At 46.1% G+C, this 17,884-nt stretch overlaps 1 protein-coding gene across 3 annotated transcripts in view; it reads right to left on the bottom strand.

The window, feature by feature from the left end:
* LOC309699504 (zinc fingers and homeoboxes protein 2-like) overlaps positions 1-16,798 on the bottom strand; it is a 132,777-nt gene extending 115,979 nt beyond the window's left edge. For 2 of the 3 annotated variants that reach the window (XM_082522547.1, XM_082522546.1), the window contains exon 1: positions 16,152-16,798. The gene's annotated coding sequence lies outside the window, so the exon portion shown is untranslated. Of the gene's footprint in view, positions 1-15,880; positions 16,097-16,151 lie in introns of those variants that run through there. The other variant, XM_082522548.1, reaches the window with a different exon arrangement.
* Positions 16,799-17,884: the final 1,086 nt, after the last annotated feature.

Here is a 17,884-nt window from a genome sequence, read left to right as displayed (position 1 = left end):
ACGTAGAGTCTGAAAAGGCCCGAGTACGAGAATCAGAACCCGTTTTCTGACACGATTCAGTCGATTGAAGCTCAGCTAAAGCTTCGCTTGCAAAGGTTCAGTACGCATTCACATCTGGAGCTCCGGCACAAAAGAATCACTCACGCTTTAAGGAGCAGCCCTGGTACCATTCACAAGCCTCGCTCACAAACGCCAATTTAAGCCAAGAAAAATGAAAATTTGAGTATTATGGCACTGAACCCGCTGAAGGCCACAGTCATCTGGTGTAAGCAGCTCCAGTCATTTGAGAGTTCAGCACTTTGCTCAAGGGAAGTCGAGGAATGAAAACCTGCAGTTAATAGTGATCTGAATTGGTTCTAATTTCAGACTCATTTCAGCTCAACATCTCGGCCGCTGAAAGGAAACTCTGGCCTCGTTCGCTCTCTCACACTCGCACACACACTCTACATTCTTCATTTGTATGTTTCCACACGTGCGGGGCATACCAGGACCTGTTTGCTTTACTTCCTGAAGCTTTTCAGCGCGCACGTCCCCTGCCTGTTTCTGTAGATTTGTCCTCTCAGCGGCCGTCTGATCCCGCTCGCATTCGATCCATTTCTGTTGACGGACGGATCTTATCGGGGATCCTGCAGCTCAGGTGTACTCTCATCGATCGCGGCATCGTTTTTCGACTTTGAATCCCCTGATATTATTTTCATCTTTGCAACAACTTTCCTTCCAAAAATGTAGACGGGACAGTTTGCTGAGTGGAGGAACGTCTTCATCGCTGCGTCTGAAATGGATTCTTTCATGTGAGACGAATAAGCCTCCGTCGGGGAGTATCGCATTGAGCGCGTTTCGGTGCGATGGCGGCCTCGGCAGCGGGGTTTGTTGAGAGTTAAGAGTGAGTAATGTCTATTCTGAAGACTCTCCTGATGCTGGGGTACATCAGAGGGCAAAAGTAAAGTAGCTCTACCAATCAGGTTTTAAAAGACAGTGCAGGCTGGATGGATGCATCACCAGCTCTTAAGAGTCGGCGCACATCATCATGGAGCAATCATCGCTTTTTCCCTACTGCTTCTACTGAGAGTCGTTTTCAGGACCGCTGGCTGCTTAAACACGGAGACTATTTCAAAACATATTTGTTGGAAAGAAAAACTATCCAGAGAAAAAGATTTTCACTCCAAGAACATAAAAAACCTTCAACTGCTTTAACAACACTTCTTTATTTTGTTTTATACCGTCCTTCCAGCTTCTCATTATCAGGGTCGCAGGGGGGTGGAGCCTATCACAGTCTAACACAGACCATCATTCACACCTACAGCCAATTAAACCAACATGCGCGTCTCTGGTCTGTGGGAGGGGCTTCAAATACCCCACTCTGGGCCTGAGCCTGGAGTCGCAATAAGCAATTTTTTTAACCTGCTTTTTTAAATCTAAAGAGAATGGCGCCAGCAGAGCCGTCACACCGTCACACCTCCGGGCTGAGATACGGGCCACGTCATGCATCAATATCCACTCACATCGTTCAGCAGCTCCTCGCTATGACTGCAGCCTTTCCATCGGGAAACTTTACGATTCCCCAAAATGCTTTCACTACGAGCCATTTAAGCAGAAATATTATAGAAATTTTACAAGTAGCGTCCACCTCGACTCTGGTAATACAGACATTATGTCCCACTCCTCCCATTTGCAAACCCACCTGAGCTGCTCTGATTGGTCGGTTGTAGCTCAGAGCAGTTTTCCCTTTGCTGTAATGCTGGAAGTTCGGGGCTCCCGATTTTCAGATTTTCTCAATGAAAGTCTTCAAAGGAGAGCTTTGGTCTCACAGTGCTGCAGCTGTAAACCATTTCCCGTTTACACCGAATCCCACAGGATCCAGATTCCTGTGATTCCTGAGGAGCAAATTCAGTCGGTGCAAACGTCTCCAAAACTGGAACTTTCTTTTTATCGAGTTCATCCTGCAGGACGGCGTGTAAAAGAAACAGCTGTGCCACTCGAGTGAAATGTTTCTGCTGTTATTTAATGGGATAAGAGGGGCTGAGTTATGATATGTAAATAATAATCTTATTACGCTGAGAGCTTCCACATTAAACACCAACACAAAGCAGGCTGAGCTCTGCTGTCTTACCAACTTCAAACAAAAAGGGCTGAATTAATCTAAGAGGCGCAGACCTATCCTCACCAGATTTACTCCTGTTATCAATATTATCACCATTATTATCATCGTCTAGGATTCATTTCTAATTCCCAGCAATTTAGGCCAAAACTCGTCTGGGAAATAAAAGGGGGGAGCAGCATGTTGGGTGCCAGTTGGCCTCCTCCAAACTGGCAGCAAAGACGCAACAAAATGCAAATAAATCAAAAGAACACCACAGCTGAACGAGGAACACGTCCCACAGGTAATCAGCCCAGCCAACATTCACTTTCTCTTCTTTTACTTGTTTACCAGGTAATAAAAAGACAAACATTAGGAGGATAATAGTCATAATGCTGCTAATTTATTGTGATATTTTATGGACAAAATGCTTTTTGGATTTATTACAATTAATAATAAAGGAGCTCTGAATAATTAGTGGGGATTAATTCAATAATTACAGAGATTATTTGATTATCTGAAGATGGGACGGAGCTTTGTTTAAAGGGGAAACATCCCGAGTTCTGTCTTTGTTCTGCAGATCTTTGGGTGTCCAACGCTTCTGCAAGTTTTTCATTATTTATTAAAAAACAAACAACAGCCGAACACGGTTTTAGCTGCTGGAGTTTTGGGAAAACATGTTACTTCTTCTTCTGCGATCATGACGCGATGCCAGAAGCTTTCGTCCCTGCAATCACTGGGAAATAATGTTAGACCAGAGTTTGATCCTCTTGGCCCGACGACGTTTCACAAGCCTGTAGAAGACCTGGTGATTAATTCCTCTTTACTCCGCCCGCAACGCGTGTCCGAGGAACCGGCAGCTCCAGAAGCACCGCAGACCAGCTTTGCTCTCCATTCATGTGAGATCTTCATTTTCCAACCCTGCCTAAACAACACGCAGCTGCAGAGGTTAACGGTTCGATTCCCGGTCCCACCTCTGCAGACAATGAACGGAATATTTTAAGTAATGCACTATTTTTATGTTCCCCATCCCCAAACACCAGTGAGCGGCCACGTTCTGTCCAGCTTGCACATGTTTAAACAGGAACAACAGTCTGCAGAGCGGCAGTCGTCTGCAGGCACATACGAACTCGCTGATGTTCAGGACCGAGACCCGGCCTGGACGGCACCTGGACCCGCCTCCCTGCATGCAGAGCTACGAGCTCCACGTTCCACCTCAGAGGCGTGCAGACCACTGACGAGGAACCGGTTAATGTTCAGCCCTCCACACCAAGGTGTTCAACTTTAACTGCTTTAACTTTAAACATTATAACCACATGGGAAAGAGGCCGACCCGGGGCCGACACTCAGTGACCTGAAGGTCGACGCTTTGGTTAATAATCCTCCTTTTACTCTGCTCGAGCTAAACGAGTGTGTTGAAAAGCAACACAGATCCTGATACTGAGCTTCAGGCTACGTCCACACATGTTTGAAAACACATCGCTTTCTCCCGTCCACGCTGAGACGCCGTTTTCACTCATGGAAAACGCAGCGTTTTGAAAACGCTCTCACAAACGCATAGATTTGGAAACAGTGCTTTCGTGTGGCAGTGTGGACGGCGAAAACAGTTTCTAAAACGATGACGCATGTTTGTCATAATCATGTGACCAATTAAACTAAGATAGCGGATCTTGATCTGCTTTGAATGTTTAAAAGAGAAATAAAGACGGGGGGGGGGGGGGGGGGGGGGGGCGACAAAGCTGGTGGAGAGCGATGAAGCACAGTCTGAGGCTCAAACTGGGCGATGAAGGAGGTGCACCCCGCCCCAGCATGGTCAGAGTCCATACCTGATAAAGCGGCGTGCCCGCTGTAAGCGTACGTGTCCGAGCATCATCAGCTCTCAGTTTGAGTGAACGCGTCTGAGCAGAGACGCTCGCTCGCCGCCGGCCTGCTGCAGCAGAGTTTTTCACTTTGTTGCAGCAGCGCGAGGCTCAGCTGAGGAGTTGCTGTCAAACAGAAACAGAGACAAAGAGCAGAAAACGGGCCGAGGCCGACTCGCACAAACGGCCTCGCGCCTGGAAAGTTGCTGGCCGCGACTGCCGAGCAGCTGGGAAGATCAGGAAACGCTGGAAACCGTCGCCGCAGCGCAGAAATTCAAAAACAAAGAAAAGCACTGCTGAAGTTCTGCCGAGCAGGGCAGCGCCTCGCTGCGGCACGAGCCCGCGGCCCCCAGGTGCGAGCGCGGGGAAACATATGAATATCAATGAGGCCGGTGATGGAAAAGGAGAAACTGTGCTCAGCGAGCTTTTTCTGGATAAATGTTTGAAACAAGGTTCAAATTAACGATGCAGAGGCAGGGAGGAGGGGAGGGGGGGCCTTCAACAAATCACAGCTCTGGGCTGGGGGGTGGGGTGTGGGGGGAGCTAATCTAAGACGTTTTTTTGTCTGATGAGCCCATCAGTGCTGCTGGTCACTCATGTGTTGAGTAATTGAGAAACGCACACACACTGCAGGCTTTAATGAGAAAATAAGCATTCTTTTCTCCCTTCATGAATAAAAATGACTTCTTGGAGGTTTAAGAAGGAAGAAAGAAGCAAATCTAAATAATATAAGCAGCGGTAACAAACGCACGGCGTCTGTTTTTGAAGTGTTTTCGCTCTAAAAAATGAGATAGCCGAAAACAAAAGTGACACCTACTTTCACCGGATGATTGATGGCATAAAACAGAAACAAATTTGGCGACTTCTTTAAAAAGGCTGTTCAGTAAATTATGTCAAAATGACAAAATGACACACTCGCGCACACTCGGCCCTGCATATATTTCAGATAATGCGCTTCCTCGGAAAGAAGGACCTGCAGCGGTTTGGATAAGATCTCCGGATGAGAAGTTTGATGCAGGTTTGCTCCGCTACAGCTGCAGCCACTTTAACACCAACTCCACCCGCCGGGCCGAGCGTCCGCTCCGCATAATCAGATTCTATCAGTTTTAGCTGTAAACATTAACTCGTGGTGTTGCCACCACGAGTTAATGTAAAGCTACCAAGAACAACAACTTAAAGCCAGAGATCACTGGATGTTTCCAGATGTTCGTTCGGCCCAGATGTTGTTACCGACAGCAGCAGCAGGTGTTCCTGCCAGCGTGGACTCTGATAGGAAGATGAGTGAAAACACCATAAACACACATGTTTAAAAGCTCACCTGTTTGACTAATTAGGGGCGTGGCCAGTTTACTGTCAGGTGGATGTTTTGGGGGTGATTATATTATCAGCCTGTCAGTCAGCGCTCATCAGCAGGTTTAGATTTCTGTGATTATACAGTGGAACCCCAACTTACGAATACCCCATTTCACGAAAAATTAAAGTTACGAAGGCGCTGAACGGCAAGATTTCTGCCCGTGTTACGGCAAAATGCCCGAGTAACGAAATCCACTGGCTCCGATTGGCTGAGCCCACAATGCTTTCTGAATCATGTGACAACCCCGTAATTGCGCTTCGCTGTTCCAATTGAAGGACGCTTTGTTGTTCTAGTTAGCAATTAGCCTATAGCCTATCGTTCAGCATCGCCTCACTGAAAAGGCACGATGGGTGCTTCGACTTACGAAAGACCCTCGGGAACGAATTAATTTCGTAAGTTTCCACTGTATTAGCCTTAGCGGCTAACGCTGCTCTGTTGTTAATGTGGCTCCTAAAAGCTAACGCCTGAGAGGCCGAACACCAAAACTGAGGCTTCAAAACATAGATCCTAAAAACCAGTATGTGTGTCGTCTAATGCAGGAACACCCTGGGAACCCCTTTAGAGTTATTTTTAGGATATTGAGTCCCTCTGTGCCTGAAATAAGAGACAAGGTGAGAGGTCGGGTCTGTAGGGCAGTCACTGTTGACACAGGGCGTGTTTAACCCCAAACCTCTCAGTCACACTGGGAGGAAAACGGATAATAACGAAATAAATAACTTTGTTTGCACAGTGATCGTCATTTTCATCGAGCGCGACTGGTTGCTCAGATACAAGTTTCACATCTCCTGTGACTGCAGCACAAACGTAGCCGAGCGGGTTTATCTACATCTAAAATACACAACTTTTACTTTGTGCTGTGTTTAAGGAAAGAAAACTAGTTTTGACTCAGGACTCGACAAAACATGATCAGATTAAGCCTGAGATGATTTAATCTAATGAATTCATGGATCTAATGGAGGGAGTACAAGCAGAGAGCCGTCTGCAGCCCTTTAATATTTCCATACTGCAAGCCTTTAGTCTCACTGCACATTGATCTGTGTGTCCAGCAGGACGAAAATAAAGTTTCCTGATCACTAAACTGAAGTCATGCATGTTTGTGAGAGCAGCGTCACGGCGCTGCTAATGCCCGGGCTGGACGGAGCAGTGACCCGATGGCAACTTTCTGATCAGTCAATAGTTCACAGAAGCTCCGCTCCCAGAAAGCGTGTGAACATTTCACTTTGTAATAAAGTTTCTTTTTTCCTCCGTCACGTGACCTCCCTCAGGAGCCGTTTCAGATGCTGTCGACAGAGCAGTGGGCGGGACCGAGCTGCAGGTCAACATTAAACCGATCGGCCCAGAGGCAGAGCTGCAGCTCCGGCTCAGAAACAAGGCGACACGTTTGTCAGCGATCGGCTCACGCTTCATCGTCGTCGTCGTCACGTGGAGGACGGGGCGCTGTTTATCAGTCACGTGACTCCCCGCCGGGCCGGACCCACGCCAGCTTTCTATACCGCCCATCCTGCTCCAGACACGAGTGAAGTCTGGTTTATTTTCATGTTACATTAATATTAATTACTTACAGGGCTCACAGCTGACAAGCTCGCCGTCTTTTCTCATCTGGAAAAATAAGTCATTTGCATTTCTCCTTCTTCTTTGGTTCTGTCACGTCTCTGCGGTCTGATTTTCTCCCTGCATACATTATTATATTTTTGGGCGAGCGTCATTAGCATGTACAGTAGACCTCAGAAGAACGAGCCCGCTCTGCTTTCTTGGTTTGACCCATTCCAGTTTTTCCATCGCTGATATTTTTGGAGCGAATCTGCTTTTTTGTGCCAGTTTTCAATATCTGAGAATTTGGCCTCGTCCTGCCAAAAACTTCAAACAATTACAAGTATTCAGTGTTTCCCCGAGTTATTCTTGGCAGTGTGGAAAAGCCTGTGAAGCTGCGTGCAGACCGCAGGAAGCTGCGCTGCTATTAATACTCTGTTCGTATACCCACTTCTCAGCACTAAAGACACATCAGTGTTTTTATATTGATTAGTAATCAGACGAGGAAGAGCCTGAGAACAGCCAGTCAGTCACTGCGCTGCCGATGAAGATGCAGGTTGGTGCTAGCACACGTTTCTCCAGGACTTCTTTACCCTCGACCGTCAGACCGGGCTCACTTTTTACTGTTTCTGTGTTTTCTCTGACTTTTAAACACGTCTGTTTTTCATGTTTAAAAAACCAAAAACAAACTACTAAATGAGCCACCGGGAGCATCGCAGCAGACGCTGGTAAAAACAAGAGGAAATTTCTATTTTTCGGTGCATAAATGCTTCAGTCTTTACAGATAAACGACTGTTCAGTATTCAAAAATATGATCGTCTCCGGTAACTGCTCATTAGAGATGCACAAATCGTGACATTCTACAACAGAACAGATGTTTAAAATAAAAATTTGGTTGACGCTGTTCACAGTTTGTTTTTTTTTCTCATTTCTGACACAACAGATAAAAATAAATAAATAAAACACAAAACTGACTTGAACAAATGTCATCTAATCTGCGGGGCGATATTTGCAGATTCATTTGCGGTTTATTGCTGATGTCTGTATCTGCCAAAGATCGAGCCAATATTGTCCAACACACCAGTGAATCCTTAACATCCAGCTGTTCCTCATAACTATTACAGATGTCATCAGTAGGTAAGACTTGGTCGCAAGTTTTTAGATTTGCCAACACAGGCACTCGAATAACGCACCCTCCACCAAAGCCTGTGTGTAATTTCACAGTTTTAAATCAACATATTCAGATCAGCATCTAAACGGCACGTCTTCTTCCTCTGCTGAATCTTCATCGTTCCGCCGAGTGTCCGAAAATTCAGCTTGACGAACTCAGTTTTCTCTGAGTTCGTCAAGCTGAATTTTCTGCTAAAACAGACAAAAGAAGCTGTGCTGATCACATAGCTTTACCGAGACAGGAGCAGAGGTGCAGGAATGAAAGAGGCAAATAAATAATCAATAGATATATTTTCAGCCCCGTCTGCACCACACAGGTGTCGGAGACAGCTTACATCTCTATGCAGCTTCAGCTCTGAGCCGCCGGTGCAGCTTTACACACTCGACGGGCCTTTTTAAAAGTTATCCTGTAAAATAAAACAGACCTTTTGCACGATGAGTTCATTAGACACATCAGACTTGGTCTGGGTGATATTAAATCAGTAATATCAGGGTTATCCTGGCTCAAACTGGGCCTTTGGGGGGACTATACACATAAGAACAATCAGTATGCGTTTGGTTATAGCGGTAATCAGCGACAAAAGAATGAAAGGCGATGAAAGCGCGCTCGAAAAAGTCTGGTTAAAAGTATTTTTATTACAGTCCTGATGATTTTCCTTTGGGGGAAGACCAAAACCAAAGCCTCTGAATATCATCAGTGACTTTGAGCTGAATCATGCAGGATAACCTGCTTCCACTGCTCTGAATCACTGACCACATCTCACTAGTCTTCAGTCATTGAAGAATGCCGGCCGTTTACTCATTGACGAGCGCTGGCCGTCTCTCAGAGGTCGCGCGTTTCAGGCGGGATGAACAATGAGGACGTCGCCGTGAAAACAGTGAAAGGAACATTTCCAGAAAAACGCAAACGTCAGCGGCACCGCTGTAAGAAGACCGCCAGAGAAAAACACTCACAAATCAACGTTTTCTTTCATTAGCACCAGAAAAAGACACTTCTCAGCCACTTTACAACATGGACGACTCCTCCTAAAAAAACCTTTATGTAGTCGAGCGACCGGCTTCAACCCAACAAGGTCGTCGCCAGAATGGAAATAAAAGCACCAATTACACACAGCCCTCCACAGAGACAATACACCGGAGGTCAACTCTGTAACAAAGTTGACTCAAAGCATTGTGCCTAAAGGATGTTTTCATTTCTGTGACCAGTCCGCCTTGAGGTTTCCTGGATTCAGCGCAGGTGAAAGTAATTCAGCTCTCACCGGGTCTTTTAATATTTCTTCAATTGCCTTTCAAAAAAAGAAAAGGAAAAAAAACTGCCACTAATAAGCGCTACTCTGAGCAGACGGCGCCAAAAGCACCGACTGCAGCGAGAAGTGGATGTGACTGAGACCCGACGGACGGAGCGTGTTTGATCACATGTGGACAAAACACACACCAACTCAACAACAGCACACGGGTGAGAGTCTCGATACAAACACAACAGCGAGTCTGTTCCTGCCGGAGACGCTGAGACCGTGGCTCGTTTTAACGGAACGTAATTAAAATTGTTTTTCTAATTACATCAAAATGCACAAAATGATCAAAACCTTAAAGACATCCGGAAAATTCAAGCAAGAAGTCAAGCGAGCAGCGAGCTCTTTTTCCTCATTGACGTTAGGGCTGCCACAAACGATTATTTTGATAGTCGACTAGTCACCGATTATTTTTGCGATTAGTCGACTAATCAGATCATCATCCATTGAACGTAAAAGTACAGCTTATTGCACCAGCAGCATCTGCTCTTATATAACTATCATTAGCTTACAGCTTGAAGTGTTTAAGGTCTGTGCTAACTAAAAATAAAGACAAGATGATAGTTTATTGAATTCTAATTAAATGTGCAGATTGTTTCGGTGGAGTTTAATAAACTCAGCCGATTTACTCAGGAACAAATAAAATACTGAAAAAAGCCAAACAATAACATTTTTAAGTTATCTAAGTGACTTGCATATGTTTAACCTGAGTAAGGCGGTGGGTTTGAAAACGATCTGCCGGGAGTCCGGTGCTCTCATGGCCCCCGGCTAGCTATCGAGCTAGTGGGTAACAGACGCCTCCGAAAACGTCGGAGCGCTTTTGAAAATATGCGGTGTCCTGATAAACTGAGCAGATATTTGAGGTTTACACAGCTACATTCTCGCCTGAAAATATGTTAAACGTTTATTTTGTGACCCAGAAAGAATAATAAGAGTAACATTAAAACTAACTAGCTGCCGCCATTGTTGACAACTGCGCTGGGCCGCGCTATGAATTCTGGGACACAGTTTCTTCTTCTTCGGGGTTTAACGGCAGCTGGCATCCTTGTACATGCAGTGCTGCCATCTTCTGTTTCAGTCCGTTATTACACTCTTAAATCCTACTACTCATTCCTGCTTTTGGGATCTTACAAAGCTTCAAACGACGCGTCGACTATTAAATCAGCCGTCGACGATTTTGATAGTCGACGTAATCGTGACTAGTCGACTAATCGTGGCAGCCCTAATTGACGTATACGAAATCCGACATCTTTCAGCAACCACAGGAGTCGCCCCCTGCTGGCTGTTTGAAAGTATGCAGGTTTAAGACTCTTTCACGCTGTAATGCAGTTTTTCACATGTTAAAACTTCCTGCCTGGCTACACACTGAAGACTAAATACTGTGGAAATACTGTAGATGTTATTTGAGAGCATGCTCACTGACGTCCCACCAATCCGATCCCAATGTGAGCACACACTTTGAACCCCAGCTGCTGCAGGTAGCTAGTTTGGATTTTGTGTAAAAGCAGTTATTAATTTTAAGTAGTCCACATTTTTCTAATTTTACCGGATCTAACATGTTAGTGTTGGTAGGAAATGCACCTCTGACCAGTTTCTCAGCTACCATTAAACACTAGAGCAGAAGAACAACACACTACCCGATGTTGGATTGGTAAAATGTAGGATAATACAGGATCTTTGAGGAACAGCCAAACTCTTCCCAGCGGTCACGTCGTCTTTCAGATAAATTAGTAACCACTATTTCCCAAAATATTCTGCTCTGAGGCAAAAGTGGGGAGCCTGGTTTAAACCTTTGAATACTGAATACGGAACTGCAGGACAAAAGGGACAAAAATTCTTTGGTACCGAAAGCCTTCAGGGCCTCAATTCACCTGTGCATTGGTTCATTCGGAGAGCTCAAACGCCAAACTGCAGTGAAACCTTCAGCCATTGTCTCTGTCTGATTGGTGCCAAGTATTTAGATGACCAGTCATCACCGAGCAGGATTGAATGGAAGCAGGTAAACGGCCCATGTTGAGAGCAGAAGACAGAACACACTAACAGAAAGGACAGCTTCGCTTCTTTTTAGCTTTGCAAACATCTCTACATGTGACTGTTTCACAGAACAGGAAGTCTTAGCACAGACAGCCCAGAAAAAATGGCCACCGTCTCCAGACACTAAATAACCCGACTTTAGTCAGCGAATTTCCAGCTTTATGGGGCAGAGCTGGAAGCCCAAGCACAGCATGACATTTCCTTACATCCTCTGTACCTGTCAGCTGAATATACAGGTATGATCAAGCTGCACCGAGCAATTATCGACCAATGAATCAGCCTGGCTGCTTTGTCAGTTTAGCCCTAATAACTACACAAGCTTCGCCGTCTGCAGGTGATTTACAAGATCAGGAGACGTATAAAGATGTGTTTCCGGAGGGAAAGCAGGTGTAAAAATGGACTTAAGTTGTGAAAATGAGCACCCGCGAGTTCAAAGGTAGGAATTAATGTTTTACTAAAGTAGCAGGTCTGAGCTGAAAAATGACCGTATTTGGCTGAAAGCCTTTCCACAGCTGGAACAAACAGCAGTGGGACTTTTCACACACACAACTTTTAAAAATACATTTCATGGCGAGTAATGAAAGCCTTCACTGCAGCGCACGAATGTTTGCACAGCAGAAAAAAAAGCTGCAAAAAAATATCACTTTTAATTTCTGTACGAGGGAAAAAAATTACCAAGACATAAAATCCTTGGGCGAGATTTCCGCTTTAGCACCAAGAAATGAGGAATAAAAGATTATTAAAAGAAGGAGCTTCATCTCTGGTCTGGAGTTAAATCTGATCGAATGGGGATCCCGGTGCTCGCGCTCAAACTTCAACCTCTGAAAAGCCTCCAAGTCGACGTGGAACGTGGGTTTGATCCAACAGCAGCAGCAGCAGCAGCGCACATCCAATGCACCCGCTGTGTGTGTGTGTGTGTGTGTGTGTGTGTGTGTGTGTGTGTGTGTGTGTGTGTGTGTGTGTGTTTCCCTGTGAAGAGCTCCAGCAGTGAGGCAGGAGTGGACAGTAACACACACACACGCAGTGACTCACAGAAAATCACCCCCACTTCACTCACGCACAACCTGGCATGCTCGTACTCTTTCCCAAACACACACACACCCTCTTACTATTTCATAAAGCACCCAAACTACAAATGTGTGTGCGCCACAAGAGCAAAAAAAGGAGTGACTGAATGTGTGTGTGTGCAAAGATGCAGCTGTCATGCATGCTTTCTGCATGTGTGTGTGTGCATGTGCGTGAAATAAATAGCAGTTTGACAGAGCGACAAAGAGTGCTGCATAGTGTGTGTGTGAGCTGTCACGACTGAATGCCACTGAGGGCAACACACACACACAGACACACACAGAAAGGGGTCCTTTTCTATCGCTACAAATAATGAAAACACACGAGTGGAGCAGCAATTTTCTGCAATAAAAAACCAATGATGTGAGCAGTGAAAACGGTGAAATAAAGCACACTATGGCTGCGTGTGTGTGTGTCTGTGGGGGGGGGACTGGGGTGACAGGTCAGGTGGCAACAGCAAATCACAGCTGCACTTCCCAGGAAGCGGCAAAATGTGTGTGTCAAAGAGAAAAAGCAGCGTGTCAGGGCAGGAAGAGGAAAAGCGAAAGTGTGTGTGCGCGTGTCTGTGTGAGAGACGCGAGAGTAGTAGTGAGGAAGGGAAAGCGCACCAAAGCTGCGTGCTGTGTGTGCGCCTGTGTGTGTGTTGGCGCTTGTGACAAATAAATAGCAGCCAGAGAGCAAGCGAGCGTGCTCTGATTCGGAGACTGGCAGCATGACTGACTGATCCCTGCATCCATATCATAGGATTAAAAAGCCTGACACGGCGCAGATACAATAGCGGCAAAATATGAGACAAAAAAAGTCGGTCAATGGAAAAGGAAATGTGATTATGAACCAGAACAGGCGAGAGGGAGATAATATTAAAAAAAAGAAAAGGAGAAAAAATCCTGACACACTTTCAGCGGGAGCGCACGGTGCAGCGGCGGGGAGGAGGTGGATTTTAAGGCTGTCACCGGGCAGTATAGAGGAAGGAGGAAGAGGAGGAGCCGCTGCCAAATACGAGCCTCTCCAATGATTTCCAAGAGCCAAGACACACTTCAGTCACACTGTCAGGGATGTGGTGGAGGGTGAAACCTGCCCAAATTCAGTTTACACACCTGTTCGCCTAAGCCTGACAGAAATCTTCCTCCTGTACGTCCTTCAGACTGCAGGGAGTCACATGAGGACAGCAGGGAAAGCTGCAAAACAAACACAACTACGCCTTTTTAGAGATATTTCTCAACTGAAGGGGGGCCATGGGGCGGGGGGAAGGGGGTCACAGGTCAAAATGGCTTTTTGATTTCCAACCACGTCACCGCGTTAGGTCTGAAGCGGCATGCGAGCCGGCTGCATCCAATTATTCATGATTTTATGTAACAGGGCTTGGGGTAGGAAATTAGGTCGGGGAACATCGTGAACACAGGCTGGGCGAACTTGGAGAAGTTTGACTACAAGAAGAAGGAACAGCTGCCACGTCCACGGGCGTACACGGGACTTTTTTCGAATGGGGGGCACAAAGGAAATAAAAATATTTCACACTCATGTTCAGTCCTGAGCCATGATACAGACATTTATTTTAAAGGAAGAAAACTAGTGTGCAAAGAAGCAAAACCAGTATGAAAAGCCTTAAATTACACTGCAAAATATACTCCCAGTACCTACATACAGACCACTCACTGTGCTGAACGACATGCATCATAATATTAGATCATAATGGTGTGCAGACTTTAATGTTGCAGCTGGATATGATTTTCTGTACCTATATGCTGCTGGGGGTGTTATTCAAAATATTATAGCACCAAATATGAGTAGATTTATATTTTAAAATCTGCAGCAGCCCTCTGAAGCTTTAAAACAAAGCCTAGAGCACAAAGTGCAACACAAGCATCCAAAATATAGCTGTTTGGTTTTATATAAAACCCACCAACAAACATCTTTCTTTAAAAAAAAATACTTTTAAACAGTATTTTTTAAGTGTGGTTTAATTTTCCCAAGCTTACAATTAATTTTTAATAATCAAACATCCCAATTTTCTGTTAACTAAGGTTAAAAGGGGAACTCTGTGCCTTGATTGCAAGTGCAGTAAATCCTGCAAAGGCTCATTCTGAGATTTTTTTTAAGGAGAAATCGTTAAATAAATTGAAAGTTTATTAAATGTGCACTCAAGTAAAGTATCTGAGTAAATGCACTAAGTTACATTAGACCGCAGGACCTGTGGGGGCGAGGCGCTGATATTTGAGGGGGGCTGGTGCCACCCCACGCCCCTCATGTGGATACCCTCCTGGCCGTGTCACATACGGGGCATGCAGGCAGTCCCGGTGAGTAAACGGGCGCTAATAAAGCCGGTTTCCCCGCACGGTCGGGCGGCAGCAGTGACCCAGTCTGTCAGCAAACACACGGCGCTGGATGTAAATACACCGAGCGCGTATTTGCAAAATTATGCAAAAAACGCACACATTTCTGCTTAACCGGAGTAAAAGCAGTTCAATATCAACGCGGATCCTTATAAATGCAGTTTAAAAACACAATTGTGCAAAAAGAACAAACACTGACGGCGTTTCCCGTGGAAAAGCCGAGCGCTGTGGATTCTGGCAGCCTGAAACCAGTAGAAAACCAGTCTGCCATTAACTGGCACGAAGTCAGCGTCTGTCCACCAAACAGGCAACCCGTCCTCGGAACCGGCCCGGCCCAAAAGCCCCTCTTAAACTACTTCAGCCTCACATTTGAACACGTTTAAAGCACCGAGCGGAAAACTGTTTAATACCAAAGTAAACGGCAGTTCGCTTCAACATGCGACCGCCAAACAGTTCGCTCATCGGCGGTGAAAACAGCCCGAAAAGACGATCTAACGGTAAAGACAGTTCGGTGAAAGGCAAGTATAAAGCGGAAAAGCTGGGAAAGTGTCGGTAAAGCAGCGGGAAGCGGCTCTCCGCAAACAGGCAGCGTATTTCTGTGCACCCCGCTGACGGAGGCTTCACCTCAGATGACCCAACCAGCCAGACTGGCTGTCTGCTAGCTAGCCCCGTTTGAACCTAACCTACAGCGGGCAACAACAACACTTGAGCCGACTCTTTAACCGCACTGTCATCGGCTCCGCGGAGACCGAGGCGCCGACAAAAAGCGGATTTATCCTCCACTCGGGTCCGCGGAGCAGCGCTGTAACTCCGAGGGGAAGACGGGAGAGAGGAGGGGGAGGCAGCCAAAACAAATGCGTTTCCCGACATGAAAGCACAACATCCAGAGACGGGCAGCCACGTTTCCCGCTGCTGTGTGCGGGGAACGGCTAAAGCTAAAGCTCTTAGCTCCGCCGGGTCGCCCGTCATTAGCAGGGGCTAACTGGCTAACGGCTAGCCCCAATGGCTAATAAATTTATTATGTGCACTTTCACCGGGGGTGGAGGGGGGACGGCAAAAGTTGGCTACTAGAAGAAAAAAAAACAACGCGAACCGGGTGACATTCACTTGTCTCACAACTATCCTCAAATACACCCGGAGAGCAGTCACCCCGCAACTAAAGTTACCTGACAGCCAGGTGTCTAAGTATTTCCATCCCAGCCGGGCTGCCGAGGAGATCCGCGGGGTGAGAGCGCCGTGGTTCCCACTCCGAGAGGCTGTGATGGAGGGGGACGGTCGCTAGCAGCAGCCGCAACAGCAGCAGCCTGGGCAGAGAGAGGGAGCCAGGCGGCTAGTCTGCCTGCAACCAAGCCGCTTTAATAACTTCACTTTTGCGGTCACTTTGGTCAAAATTTATCCCCGCGAGTAAAAAAACGAGAAGTTTCCCTCGTGTCCTACCTGTGTGGAGTCTGTGGCTGCACGGTGCGACAGGCTGGAAGTTGATTATTCCCAGAGATCCAGAGTGGAGCGGTGCGGGGCGCATATAGCTAGCGCTGGGTACAGTAAAGATTGTAGCATAGCTAACCTAAAGACAACAGTAGAGAGGAGAAAAAAAGCCTGCTCGTTGCTCATAGGGGGGATCGACGACAAAAACCACATGATCTTTTACGTCAGCATATATTTGCATAGGATGCCAAATTTATGTTCGGTGTCCAGGTGACGTGAAAATGTACAGAAAAGTTGGACCGCGACGCTGCCGGACTCTGGCACGGCGGAGAGGCGCGACCACGCGGCGGCCATGCACCCCCCGAGCGTGCCCCCCTCCTGCAGCGGCTCAGCCTCAGCACCCCGGCAGCAGGCAGGCACCACCTATACATCCACACACACGCTCTCTCACACACACTCACACACCTGTGGTCCTCTGCACCGACTTTATTCTCATTTTAATCCACTTTCCTGCACTCTTACCCTCACGCCCGCTCACACACACCATCACCGGACTCGTTCCCGTCTCGTGTGTGACATGTTCGTGATTGTGACACCGTGCAGCTCTGATCTCTGTGAATTCTCCTAAACTCGGAGAAAATGTTGCAAAAGTTCCCTTTCATGAACCCACGACATGTAAATAAAAATGTAAAATCTGAAATGAAAGCGATGTGAGCGGGAACAAAACCCACGGCGCTCGGGTGTTTCTGTGACACCTGTTTGATCCTGGAGCTGACCCGCTCACAGCACCGTGCTCACGTGCGGCTGGAGCATCAGCACCCACCTGTTCAACCTGGGCTCATTTAAAAGGAGTTTCGGTGGGATCAGGAGGGCGAGAGTGCGTGGGAGTGGAAGGAAAAGTTTATCCACGATCACCACACTGCACCGAGCTCGTGCATTTTGATAATGGGCTTGTCGTACCTGATCAGATGCAATAAACGTGCAGACGAACCCTCGCGCTTGTGCGAAAACGTGACGGACAGCGACACCAACAGGCGGGTTTAGGAAGCACACCCTGCCTGCTCCCACCGGTGGTTATGTGTAGGTGAGTTATGCGATCGGTTTATGAGGACTTGGGCGATTTAGTGACCTTTGACCTCTGTGATAATATGTCCAACGTCACCAATCAAACATCCCGAGTGTAAGTTTATGATCGGCTCTGATTCCTGGCTCCTTATCAGTGCTGATAAAACCATTTTAATGCCAAATCTCAGTCTGTTCACTTAAAACAGAAAGAAAGAGCGTGGCCGCTTTTCAGGCTAAAAGAACAAATTATTAATGCGTTCTTATACATAAGGTCAAAGGTCAAGTATAAAAAAGCAGCTGCAGGAGAAACTGAATTCTAACGTCTTTGATGTTCATTTATTTTGTTTATTTAATTTTCAATTTTCATCATTTTCTTGAATTACTCGACCTTTTAATATACAGTATGTTTCTTGTTAATTAGCATTTTTAACAGTTTTATTGTTTTTTTATAATTTAAAAATTATTACACTTTACTTTGCATTTCTCATGAATTGTGCTCATTTAAATGATCAGCCTCTCAGGCCTCTGCAGAGATGACTTTCTATGTTTTATTCAACCCATCCATGCAATTTTATTTTTTTATTTTTCTGGCTATATCTTAATATTAAACATTCATCATATATCAGATCCTCTATTCCTTGTGAATTTCTGTGATTTTATTATATTTTACTTCCATTGTT

The sequence above is a fragment of the Aulonocara stuartgranti genome, assembly GCF_965226115.1.
Source record: "Aulonocara stuartgranti genome assembly, chromosome: 22".
Classification (NCBI taxonomy): Eukaryota; Metazoa; Chordata; class Actinopteri; order Cichliformes; family Cichlidae; genus Aulonocara; species Aulonocara stuartgranti.
Note: the sequence above shows the minus strand (reverse complement) of the source record. Positions and strands in the feature narration are given on the sequence as shown.